This window comes from Leucoraja erinacea, chromosome 9 (assembly GCF_028641065.1).
Source record: "Leucoraja erinacea ecotype New England chromosome 9, Leri_hhj_1, whole genome shotgun sequence".
Lineage (NCBI taxonomy): Eukaryota > Metazoa > Chordata > Chondrichthyes > Rajiformes > Rajidae > Leucoraja > Leucoraja erinaceus.
In genome coordinates, this window is record NC_073385.1 from 40830472 (window position 1) to 40844225 (window position 13754).

Consider the following 13754-nt stretch of genomic DNA (forward strand, 5'->3'; position numbering starts at 1 on the left):
AATGTTTATAGTGAACACAGACACAAAATGTTGGAGTAACTCAATGGGTTAGGCAACATATCTGGAGAAAATGAACAAGTGGCGGTTGTGTCTATCTTCGGTATAAACCAGCATCCGCAGTTCCTTCCTGCACAATGGATCTCAGTGTCAGTCTCTGACTCCCGTTGGCAGGCCATTCGGCCCACAGCCCGCCCAGCGATGACTAACCCATGTCACAGGGGGATGGTGTGAAGGCGGAGTTAGACAGAGCTTGATTAATGTAACGGTTGTGGAATGGGCCATAATATGGCCAGGGAAACGCAGTTATTCGTGACGCCCCCTCCGCCCTTTCCCAGCTGTTCTCAATCGCACCCCTGGCCACACAAAAATTTATACTTTAAGAAGGAATACACGGAACATTTAAACTCAGAACGCTTCTAACAGAGTGAGCCATGTGAGCACTTTGATCATTCTCCCTGTATTTGCATTTGACAAAATAGTCGGAAATAAAAACGTTTAAAAGTGTTCATACCTTTTGCTAGGCCTAATTGGCCCTTACCTCTGCGAAAATAGTCTGATATTCCTAGGTGAAATGTCACCAACAATAATTGATTCTATTATTAATTGACTAATAATTGACTCTATTAGCGGAAAGATGCAATTCTGATCTAATATTATCAATGCCTCTGTCTTTGGAAGCAACACCAGCAATTTATTAAATCTGACTACATGCGGCACAGTGGTAGAGTTGCTGCCTCACAGCCCCAGAGACCGGGGTTCGATCCTAACCATGGGTGCCTTCTGTATGGAGTTTGTATGTTCTCCCTGTGACCGCGTGGGTTTTCTCCGAGTGCACCGGTTTCCTCTCACACTCCAGAGATTACAGGTTTGTAAGTTAATCGGCTTCGGTAACATTGTAAAATTGTTCCTGGAGTGTATAAGAATAGGTGGTCGGCGCGGACTCGATGGGCCGAAGGGCCTGTTTCCGCGCTATATCTCTAAAATCTGAAGTTAGGTAATGTCTAAAGGAACTGCAGATGCTGGTTAATACGCACAAAAGGACACAAAATGTTGGTGTAACTCAGCAGGTAAGTCAGATCTGGGAAGAAAAACATAAAAAGCTGGAGTAAGTCAGCGGGTCAGGCAGCATCTCTGGAGAAAAAGAATAGGTGGCGATTCGAATCGGAACCCTTCTTCAGACATCCTAATCGGAATTGAGTCTGAAGATGTGTCTCGTCCCGAAACATCACCTATTTTTCTCCAGAGATGCTGCTTGACTCGCTGAGTTACTCCAGCTTTTTGTGTCTGTCTTCGGTTTAAACCAGCATGTGCAGTTCACTCCTTACACGGGTCTCTGGAGAACATTGATTGGTAGCGTTCCGGACCCTGCTTCGGAAAGGCATCGATCGCTAGTCGGCGAGGACTCCGAGCTGTATCTCTCAAAGAAGTACATGTGAAAAATTTCTCACGGACCATAAAAATGCGGGACCTGTCAGTAAAGTCCCTTTTTAAAGATTATAGTTATTTTCTTAACATAACTCATGAATAAGTTGATGTCCATATGCGGATGCAAATCTTTATTTTTTAAATTCAATCCCACAGAAGACAATTTTTACTCACCTTCTGTCCCCTCTGTCCAGCTTCCGGGTTCACCGTTCGCAGGAGTTCCCACGGTAAACGTAAGAGTTATTATGGATATCGCACTGGCCACTACGTCCATATAATGTTGCAATGTTCAACCACAAGTGTACAAGTCACTCTTGGAGAAATTCAAGCTGGCTTGAATTTTCTCCCGAGTCACCAAGTTACACGAGTACCTGCCGTTAGCGCCACGGTGGTCCACGGTGGTCCAGTAATGCCGTATGGTTATCGCACGAGGTTCCCACGATGTTCAACTCTGGTTAACTCTTGCGTCAAGTCACCCCGTGAGATTGGCCTATTAGGATAGAAAATGTTTTTATGGGCATGACAGAACAATTTCTTGAGTCTTTAGTTTCAAATGATATCCCAGTGATTATAAACCATTGGTAGCCTGATGGTGACAGTTAGCCCAGGAACAGACCCTTTGGCCCACCCTGTCCATGCCATCCAGACTCCATCTATACTGATCCCATTTATCAGCGCTTGGTCTGTATCCTTGCCTTGGTAATTCAAGTGCTCATCAAAATACTTCTTAGATGTTGTGAGTGTCTCCGCCTTCAACGCACTCAGTCAGTGTGCTCCAAAATCGAGACATAGCTCCCTGCAAATTCCGCTCCAAAAATACCATTGAATATATTTTGGCTGTAAAAATATATATATATATTTTTTAAATGAATCTGACATGAACTTTCTCCCTTCTTTTCCAGTAATTTCCCTGCCTTTAATCAATTCCCTCAGATTTTGTCCTCTTTTTAAACTGGGAAAAAACACCACTGTTGGACAGAAGAACAACAAACTAACATTATAACATAACAAGGAACTGCAGATGCTGGTTTTCCAAATAGAGGCACAAAGTACTGGAATAACTCAACGGGTCAGGCAGCATGCACAACACACTGGAGTAACTCAGCGGGTCCTGGAGACCTTTGTACTACCTTTAATCAGACTTTAATCAGACTTTATTTTGCACCAAAAGTTGTACCCTTTAACTTTATCTGTACACTGTGGATGGCTTGAATGTAATAATGCATAGTTCTTTCTTTGACTGGATAGCGTGCAAACAAAGGTTTTTCACTGTACCTCAGTACATGTCCAAACACATGTCTTCATTAGGAGCATAGACATTGAAACACTTGTTAAATGCTCTGGAGCGGTCCTCATCCTTGATAGTATTTCTGCTCATGGTTAGTGCAGTCAAGGTTTAGAGAGATATACACAAAGTGCTGGAGTACTTCAGCAGGTAAGGCAGCATCTCTGGAGAAAATGATGGGTGACGTTTCGGCTCGGGACCCTTCTTCAGAGAGGAGGAACAGGCCTGAAGATGGGACCCAACCTAAAAGATTTCTCCAGAGATGCTGCCTGACTGAGTTACTCCAGCACTTTGTGTCTATCTTTGCTATAAACCAGCATCTGTAGTTTTTTGTTTCTACCTTAAGGTTTATAGGAATATTGGCCCACGCGGGCTGGTGTAGATGGGGCATGTTGGACATAAGGCCATGTGATAGGAGCAGAAATAGGCCATTCGGCCCATCAAGTCTACTCCACCATTCAACCATGGCTGATCTATCCCTCCCACCTAACCCCATTCTCCTGCCTTCTCCCCATAACTCCTTACACATGTGGGCAAGATGGGCCAAAGGGCCAGTTTCTGTGCTCTATGACTCTATGACTTGATGACTAAGAGACAGCTCTGGTGCCGATTCTCATTCTGCCCTTCCTATGAGTACAGACCCTGCTATAGCTGGAGCAAAAGATCCCATTTTGCACTCTCACTAATGTGCTGATAACAAAACAAGCTTTAGCATTTCAATTTAAGGTTCTAAAAACACCTCTTTCCAACCCTCCAGGGCAACAACACCCAAACAGCACTAATAAGTGAATGAGGAAATTACATGCCATTAAAAGAGAGCTGCCTGGGCTTGATCATTAACATTTGGCAAACTGCAGGCCTGAATTCCCCAATTTACAGGGGGCAGATTATTATCCAATGGGGTTAGGTTAGGTAAGGGTTAGGTTATTATTATCCAATGGGGTTAGGTTAGCCAAGAAGACGAAGGAAATTATTGTCGACTTCAGGAAAACCAGAGGGGGCAGACATACCCCCATCCATATAAACGGGACTGAGGTGGAGCGCGTCTCCAACTACAAATTCCTCGGGGTACACATCTCGGAGGATCTGTCCTGGTCCCCCAACACCTCCAAGCTGATCAAAAAGGCACAGCAGCGCCTTTACTTCCTGAGGAGGCTCAAGAAAGCTCACCTGTCCCCCCAGATCCTGACCAACTTTTACCGCTGTACCATTGAAGCATCCTTCCTGACCACCTGCTTCACGGTATGGTACAGCAGTTGCACCGTAGCGGGCAGGAAGGTACTACAACGGGTGGTGAAAACCGCGCAGTACATCATCGGTGCCCCGCTCCCTGCCATGGATGCCCTCCACCGAAAACGGTGTCTGAGACGGGCCGGGAAGATCATTAAAGACCCCTCCCACCCCAACCATGGACTGTTTGCCCTCCTCCCATCCGGGAGGTGGTACAGGAGCCTCAGGTCTCGTAATAGTAGGATGAGGAACAGCCTCTACAATAATACCGTCACATTGCTGAACTCGGAGTCCTGCCGATAGATTTCTCCAGTCTCTCTGTCCACATTGTTTGATTATTCTGTATTTTTATTTCTATATTGCACTATACTAAGGACTGACGCTAAACTGCATTTCGTTGTACCCATACTTGTATTTGTGCAATGACATTAAAGTTAAATTGAATTGAATTGAATTGAAGGGGGAGGTGCAGTGAGACCTGGGTGTCCTTGTACACCAGTCACTGAAAGTTGGCGTGTGGTACAGCAGGCAGTGATGAAAGCTAATGGAATGTTGGCCTTCATAACAAGAGGATTTTAGTATAGGAGTGTTGTGTATTTGGTGCTTGGAACTGACTTTAAAGAACACTCAGACACGGGAGTAAAACTAACAAGCTTCTTTATTTCAGGACGCCACCTTGAGTCTCTCCTGTGCATGTGTCCCATTGTGCAAGACATCAAATATGTTAATTACATACACCACAAAGAGTAAAGAGGTTCTGCAGTTGTATAGGGCTCTGGTGAGACCACATCTGGAGTATTGTGTACAGTTTTGGTCTCCTAATTTGAGGAAGTACATCCTTGTGATTGAGGCAATGCAGCGTAGGTCCTCGAGATTGATCCCTGGGATGGCGGGACTGTCATGTGAGGAAAGATTGAAAAGACTAGGCTGGAGTTTAGAAGGAAATCTTATAGAAACATAAAATTATAAAGGACTGGACGAGCTAGATGCAGGAAAAATGGTCCCAATGTTGGGCGAGTCCAGAACCAGGGGCCACAGTATTAGAATAAAGGGGAGGCCATTTAAGACTGAGGTGAGAAAAAACTTTTTCATCCAGAGAGTTGTGAATTTGTGGAATTCCCTGCCACAGCGGGCAGTGGAGGCCAAATCACTGGATGGATTTAAGAGAGAGTTAGATAGAACTCTAGGGGCTAGTGGAATCAAGGGATCTGGGGAGAAGGCAGGCACGGGTTATTGATTTGGGGACGATTAGCCATGATCACAATGAATGGCGGTGCTGGCTCGAAGGGCCGAATGGCCTCCTCCTGCACCTATTTTCTATGTTTCTACCGGTAGTGATAAAGACACAAAGTGCTCAGCGGGTCAGGTAGCAAAATCATGTGATGTTGACTCTATGGATTAATGTTGTTTGTTCCATTGACCCCATTACGAATGAAAGCTTTTCTGTACTGCAATGCTTCTAATGGTTTTCTGCTCCTACAAGATAGGCCTGCCTTTCTTGTGATTTGAATTGGATCCTATTTTGATTTTTTGACTAACCAGCTTCAAGCATAAGTGTCTGAATAAAGACATTTTCCAAAAATTCAGATACACTGACACATATTACACGTATCATGTAGAGACACATACACACACGAAGAATAATTCCTTAAATAATTTACCACATAATGTAAAAACTAAGTTTGCACCGAAATAAGATGTCGTCTTGTATTTCATGTGATTACAAGTTCTATCATGATCTGTCACATCAGTTGAAGTGTGTAGGAAATAACTGCAGATGCTGGTTTAAATCGAAGGTCTGAAGAAGGGTCTTGACCGGAAACATCACCCATTCCTTCTCTCCAGAGATGCTGCCTAACCCCGAGTTACTCCAGCATTTTGCGTCTACATCAGTTGAAGTACCTGATTCATTTTGTCTGAACTTTTTAAGCAAAATGCTTAGGATTAATAAAATAAAAAGTTAGCACCTGTGACAAACTTGAAAAGTTTGTCCTTACATTGTCCAAGGCAATTGTAAATTCACTACAAAATGGTTTCCACGTTTTGTGTTATTTTATTATTTTCATGTGACCCACTGTGTATACCATTCAACCAGCTTTTGAAAAGAACATCAGTCTGATGTATAATATAATCACTTGTGGGTTTTTGGCTGAAACAGCAGAAAGGAATTAGTCATTGATGTTGGCAGCCACTGTGCTGTGATTAGCAATTCAATCTCTGAAATCTGCTTGCAGAGGCACAGTGCAAGGGTTTTCGTTGCGTTAGTCACAGTGGCTCAGTACAGATGCCTGTGCAGCTAGTACACATTATCTTCGTGAAGAATTTCACTTTAGAAACACTGGCAAGCAGGATACCTTTAAAAGTTTGGTGTAAATCAAGGGGATTCATTGTAAAATCCGAGGATATTTGAAGAGAAGGCAACAGCTATTCTGCACGTGCAACTCCTGGGTAAGATCTTTCATACTGCATTAGTATTCAACAATAAGGTTATAGTTTAGAGTAAGTTAAACTTTCCAGTCATGAGGATTCAGTCCACTGAGTGAAGTGTGATGATGATGAAGTATGCTTGGTTAATGCTGTATTTCCTCTGTCAATTCAAAACAAGTATGTAGAGCATTAATTTAATGAAATGTGTGTTCATTTCATGGTTTTGAACAAACATAACAATATTAAGAATTTAATCACGTTGAATTGATCAATATATTTTTGATAGAGATTGGTCTTTGGCCAGTCTCATGATTGATTGAATCAAAGTAGATTTAAACCTGGTTGAAGAGGATTTAGTTTAGTTTAGAGATATAGCGCAGAAATACTGACTGTCCTTTCGATCTACCGAGTCCGCGCCAAACAACAATCAGCCAAATCCCACATACTAGGGGCAATTTGCAGAATCTAATTAACCTACAAACCTGCATATATTTGAAATGTGGGAGAAAACAAGGAAAACCCACGCAGTCACAGGAAGAATGTACAAACTCCGTACAAATAGCACCCGCAGTCAGGTTCGAACCTGAGTCTCTGCGTTGTAAGGCCGCACCGCAACTCTACCTCTGTGCCACTGTGCTATCCCACTGAACCACAGACCAATGGCCATTCTCCTTACCAGCTGGGGATAGTTTGCCTGCTTCACACACTCGCTCCATACCCCACCCTCAGTGCCCTGATCCCAGCCTCCAATCTCCCCTCTCCATATGACAACCTCTCCTTGATCCAGCTTTTAATCTCCCCTCTGTTTAGTTTCCATCCCTTGTCCTGATTGTAGTGTATAACCTTGCACTGCATTGAACGTTGATCTCTGATTTCCACATTTCTGAGTGATCCGCAATCTCTCGCTTTTTCGAGCTAAATAAATGTTTGGTCGCATTCCTGAATATCATCAACTTTTGAGATAAAAAACTCTGAAGATTCATAATGCAGTGTGAAGATTTTTCTGCACATCCCAGTCCAAACCAAAGATCCTTTGTACTGATATTATACTGCCTGGCACTAGGCAGGGAAAGAGAAAGGACGGCATAAAAACAGCTGTAGTATCAGTTGAAGGCTGCCAGCATTTGATGTGTGCACATTCTGTGACTAGACAGAGTCATACAGCGTGGAAAGAGGCCCTTCAAACCAACTTGCCCACACTGACCAACATGCCACATCTACACCAGTCCCATCTGCCTGCGTTTGGCCTATATCCATCTAGACCAGCCTTTTCCATGTACCTGTCTAAACGTTTCTTAAATGTTGCGATAGTACCTGCCTTAACTACCTCCTCGGCAGCTTGTTCCAGACATCCACCACCCTTTGTGTAAAACATTTACCCCTCAGGTTCCTACTAAATCTTTCTCTCCTCGCCTTAAACCTATGTTCTCTGGATTTTGATTCCCCTACTCTGGGCAAAAGTCTGCGCATTTACCCGATCTATTCCTCTCATGATTTTGTACACTTATGTGCACACATGTCAGTTGATAAGTGATTCTTCATTGAGTAGAAAAAAAGTTTGATTAGATATATTAAAAAAAAGACACTCAGAGAAGTAACTCATGTTCGCTGAAGATACTGCCTGACCCACTGATTTACTCCAGCACTTCTGGGGCAAATTATATTGCTGATACCAGTTATTGTTGATCACCACAAAGCAAATTACGCATGTACATATTGTATAATTAACTTGGAAAGTTAATGAAGAAAGACCCAATTTCTTCTTTCTATAGGTCAAATAAAATATTAATCAGTTGGAAAGGGAGGAGAATGGTTTGTTAATTGTTTCTGCTGTTATATAAAGAAGATAACATTGACAATATTATACTAACACAGATAACATTACTACTTGCTGACACATGTCCTGCTTCACCGACAAGTAAAAGATGGGAGTGGTTCTAGGCCTTTCTACATCTGCTCAGTGCTACCATCAGGTTAGCAAGCAACACCAATGATTTTAGACCTCTACTATATACCTATGTCAAAATCCTGGTAACAAATAACAAACCAGAGGAATCTGTAAGAAACATTTGTTTTTTATTCAATTGTTTATCTTTGCTACTTTGGATAAAAAGCAAGGTCAAATCCCTCAGGATAACTTTATTTCAACATACTTTGCACACAATTGTATTTGTATATAAGGTATTTACTCTCATGTCCAATCCTAATGTCACTAGTTCTCATCCCTGCCCATTAACAGACCCATGAACACATTCAAAGACATAAGAACTCAAAGTAGGGGAAGGCTCCACGTAGGATCACGGGCGACAAGTTACCTCAGTTCCCTTTTCCCCAACAAACGCTATATCCATTGTTTCTCTAAGCACACCAACACTTCTACTTCCTTAGATGGCTTAAGAAGTTTGGCATGTCCGCAACAACTCTCCCCAACTTCTACTGATGCGCTGTAGAAAACATTCTATCGGGATGCATCACAGCATGGTTTGAGAACAGCTTCATCCAAGTCTTTAATCGGACTTTCCTGGACGTGTACTAAACGTTATTCCCTTTATCCTGTATCTGTACACTGTTGACAGCTTAATCATAATCATATATAGTCTATTTGCTGACTGGATAGCACGCAACAAAAGTTTTCACTGTACCTTGGCACACGTGACAATGAACTAAACTAAACTAAATATGATTAATAAAATGAAAATTCATTAAAAATATCTAGGAGAGAGTCGCGGATGCTGGTTTATATCATAGACACAAAGTGCTGGAGTATCTTGGCGTATCAGGCAGCATCTCTGGAGAGAACAGATGGGTGACGTTTCGATTCTGGACCCTCTATTCTCCAGAGATACTGCCTGTCCTGCCAAGTTACTCCAGCACTTTGTGTCTATCTTTGGTAATATTGATTGATAGGTTGTTAATCCATTCATATGTGTACCTTGATGCTTGCTGGAATCTTCTTCTTGTTCTTCTTAAGCCCTTTACTCCTCTAGGGAGCAGGGGCCATTGACCAATTTGACTAGGTTGTTGGCAATTCTTTCGAGATCTCCGCAGTTGAGCCCACTCTCAGACATTTTTGTCTGGACACCTCTTCTCCAGCTGGTCCTGGGGCGACCACTTTTCCTTTTTCCTTGGGGGTTCCATTTCAGGGCTTGCCGAGTGATGTTTGTGGCAGGTTTCCTGAGGGTGTGTCCAATCCAACTCCATTTTCTCCTTCGAATTTGTAAGTCAATGGGGTCCTGGCTTGTTATTTTCCACAGGTCCACATTGCTTACTTTGTCTCTCCACCAGATGTTAAGTATTCTCCTAAGGCAGGTGTTAGTGAATGTTTCCAGCTTGCTTGTAGTGTGTTTTGTTGTTTCTATGTCTCTGATCCATACAGCATCACCTGTTTCATATTTGAGTTAAAGATGCATATTTTGGTGTTGAGATGTGTTTTGAGCTTCAGATCTTCCTAAGCATATTAAACACCATCCTAGCCTTATTGATTTTACTTTTTATGTCTGCCTCTGTCCCTCCGGTGATGTCCCCAACACTGCCTAGGTATGTGAATAGACAATAGGCAATAGACAATAGGTGCTGGAGTAGGCCATTCGGCCCTTCGAGCCAACATCGTCATTCAATGTGATCATGGCTGATCATCCCCAATCGGTACCCCGTTCCTGGCTTCTCCCCATATCCCTTGACTCCGCTATTTTTAAGAGCCCTATTTAGCTCTCTTGAAAGCATCCAGAGAACCGGCCTCCACAAAGAATTCCACAGACTCACCACTCTCTGTAAGAAAAAGTGTTTCCTCATCTCTGTTCTAAATGGCTTTAGTTATTTAGAAATAAATATTCTAGCATAAATGCTGATGAATGTTTCTACCTCCTCTAGAGCAGTGCTGTGCATAAGGATAGGGTTGCTGGTTTTGGAGTGGATCCTCATCACCTGTGTCTTTGCAGTATTGGGTGTAAGACCAGGTTTTGTTGCAGCTTTTGAGTCTGTTCGTCTTCTCCTGCATTTGTATCTGTGTGTGTGAAAGGAGACCTATGTCATCTGCAAAGTCAAGATCATCGAGCTGCTCCCACATTGTCCACTGAATTCCATTTCTTTTCCCTTCAGTTGTTTCCATCATGATCCAGTCAATTGCCAGGAGGAACAGGAATGGTGACAATAGACATCCCTGCTTGATGCCCATCCTGACACTTGGCCTGCATGCATAACTTTGCATTAGGTGCATGAAGCCAAAGAATCCAGCTAGGATTTGCATTTGAGCATTGATCACTTCCTGACCATGAGTAAAAGGGACATAAAATAATGGAAATGATTGACAAAGCAAACAGTGTCTTTGCAGAGAAAAACAAGGTATTGTTATCAAATAGACAATCAACCAATGGGAAGGAGACAGTTAGTTAGTCAAGGGTGACAAGCAGGGTTCCTTGGGGAGCAGCCCAAATTTGTGAGTTCGGAGAAGGTCAGGAGTGTGAACTTCCAATTTTTGGGCGTGAGAGAAAAAAATGATTGATTTGAAAACGTAAAGGCAGCTAATTTCCCGGGACAGTAAAGAAACGGCCAAGGATCTTGACTTGAAAAAGACTTCATAAATATAACTGATATTTTTATGTTGTCACACACATTTCTATTTGTCAAGTCTTAACTTCTTCACATTTAATGTAAGTGACTGCATTTCATAAGCCCGTTAGGTATTAATTACATACAGTATAATGCAGAAACTGTTCACAATAACCCAAGTATTTCAAGTTCACTCATGCTGACTTCATGGAATATAAAACAGAACAATGTACCTCAGAACAGGCTTATATTCCCACAATGTTTGGGCCAAATACGATGCCTAGCTAAACTGATCTGCCTGCACATGACCCATATCCCTCCATTCCTTGTATATCCATACATCATTAATAAAAGCCTCTTAAATGCCACTATCTTACCGGCCTCCACCACCACATCTGGCAATATGTTCCAGGCACTCACCACCTTCTTGGTAAAAACTTTCACCGCACATTCCCTTTTGAACTTTGACCCTCTCGCCTTAAAGCTATGCCTACTAGTATTTCCACTCTGAGAAAAAGGTTCTGGCTGTCTACCCTATCTATGCCTCTCATAATGTTATATACTTCTATCAGTTCTCCTCTCAACCTCTGGCACTCGAGAGAAAGCAATCCAACCTCTCTTTGTAGCTAAATACCCCTAATCCAGGCAGCACCTTGCTCCACCCAACCCTCTGCACCATTCCTTCTCCATATCTAGACTCATTCTAAACAAAGGAGGCTATTTAAACATTTGAGTACTAATATAATGTATTAACAATTAATAAGGGAATGTCTCAAACATACAATACTTTGTTAATGATTTAAACTAATATTGCCTTGGTCCGTGGTCACTGTTGGAAGTGACTGTTAGAATGATGTCATGTCATAAATATTTTGCTTTTTAAAATTTTATTTTGCGCTTCATCATGGAGTAAACTTAATACTGGATTAAATTTCACAATCTATTACTCCCACGAGGTTCCTGTATGCTCAGGAGAATTGCCAGCATTTTCCAATGCTGTATTTCTGCCATGTACTCCCTTTAGCAACCAAATGGGAGCAAGAACATGCCGAATTTAACATCCAATCTCTGAAATGAGCTCCTTCACCCAACTCTTCTGCAGAGCCATGAATTTATGAAATATCTTGGTTGACGAAGAAATAGTGAAATCTGGCTTTGACAGAGACACTCTCACTTGTGCAGGAATGAAAAATATAAACCAGATCTCAGTCTGGTGGCTTGATATCCATTTAAACTTGTCAAGCAGCTGTCAGCAACTTATTCCAAGTCTGAAGAGCAGGAAGCTGGAAAATTAAATTAGGATGCACCAACCTCCTGACTCACTGACATGACCATTTCCTCAATTTGAAAAGCTGATTTACAGTTCAATTGGGTTATTATCAAATAATAGACACAAAGTGCTGGAGTAACTCAACGGGTCAGGTAGCATCTCTGGAGAAATAGGATGAGTGACATTTTGGGTCGGGAGCCTTCTTTAGACTTCTGGAGAAGGGTCCTGACCCGAACCTTCACCCATCCTTCCTAATGAGGGAAAATTAAACAAAACTTAATGACGAAAATTCTAAAGTTCACTGCAGATTCATTCCCGAGTCATTGCAACATATTCAAAGCACTTGTGAGCAGAGGAGGTACAGACCGTTGTTCATTAGTGGAAATTAATCAAAGTAACAACAGCAGCACATTCAACATCAAACCCTAAACTACTATGTTACAGAGATTGACTTTCCTTCACTTCAGTTGTCTGAAGAGGGTTGTCGACCCAAAACGTGACATATCCATGTCCTTCAGAGATGCTGCCTGTCCTGTTGAGTTACTCCAGCATTTTGTGTCCATTTTCACTTCAGTAAGCTGCAGACTTTGGACTTTATTTACCAGAGGTCAACAAACAGCAGCAGATTAATCAAGGTAACATAGTAATGACCCCTTGGACCCACCAACTCCATGCCAACCATCAGGCACCATTTACACTAATGCTACATTAATCCCATTGTTTTCAATTATCCCTGGTTTTTCATCAATTTGCCCTATTACTCACCTGCACGCTAGAGGCAATTTACAGTGGCCAATTAGCCTACGAAGCTGCATGATACTGGGATGTGGGAGGAACAGGATCACATGAAGGACACCAGTGTGGTCATAGGGAGAACATGCAAACTACATGTAGACAGCACCCGAGGAGAGAATTGACACTGCAAGGCAGCAGTTCTACCAGGTGCACCACTGTGCTACTCAGTTCAACAGTTTCATTCTCTCTGTGTGGGATTAGTCTGAATCCCAAAGAAAACATTTATCTCGTTTCCCATTTTCCTTTTCCATTTTTATGCAGAGTATTATCACCGCAAAGATTCCGCTCTCAAAATTAGCTGGAAGATGTTTGAATCTGATTTTGGGCGAGCTCTGGCCCTATTCTGCAAGAGAGCCAGGCTGACAAGACAAACTAATTGTGTTAGAACAATATAAAATGTATGTGGGTAGACACAAAATGCTGGAATAGAGAGAAGGAATTGATGAAGTTTCGGGTCAAGACTTGTGTAGACCTATAGGAAATGATTAACAGTCAGCACAGACATGGTAAGCTAAGAGACTGTCTGAGGCTGCATGACTATGACTAAAATTAGATGTCATCAGACCAAATATGGGAATTAGGGTTTTCTGGAGAAAAATTAGGAAACACTGCTGTGTGAAAAAGGCGATGGATGTTTGGAATTCTCTTCCAGAATTGTTTTGAATCTGTTACTGAACAACTTTGTGGGAGAGCAGATATGTAGGATTAGATCACATATCACTCAATGAAGTGGATTATCGGGATAAATTACTTACCTGTGCTGTATTAGGGTTT

General features: G+C 42.2%; 1 protein-coding gene across 2 annotated transcripts in view; it reads left to right on the forward strand.

Annotated features, from left to right (window-relative positions):
• Positions 1-13754, forward strand: part of inf2 (inverted formin 2) — an 81626-nt gene that overhangs the window by 21285 nt on the left and 46587 nt on the right. The window contains exon 1 of one of the 2 annotated variants that reach the window (XM_055640631.1): positions 4530-6388. The exons of the other annotated variant lie outside the window; for it this stretch is intronic. The gene's annotated coding sequence lies outside the window, so the exon portion shown is untranslated. Of the gene's footprint in view, positions 1-4529; positions 6389-13754 lie in introns of those variants that run through there. 2 annotated transcript variants of the gene reach the window in all.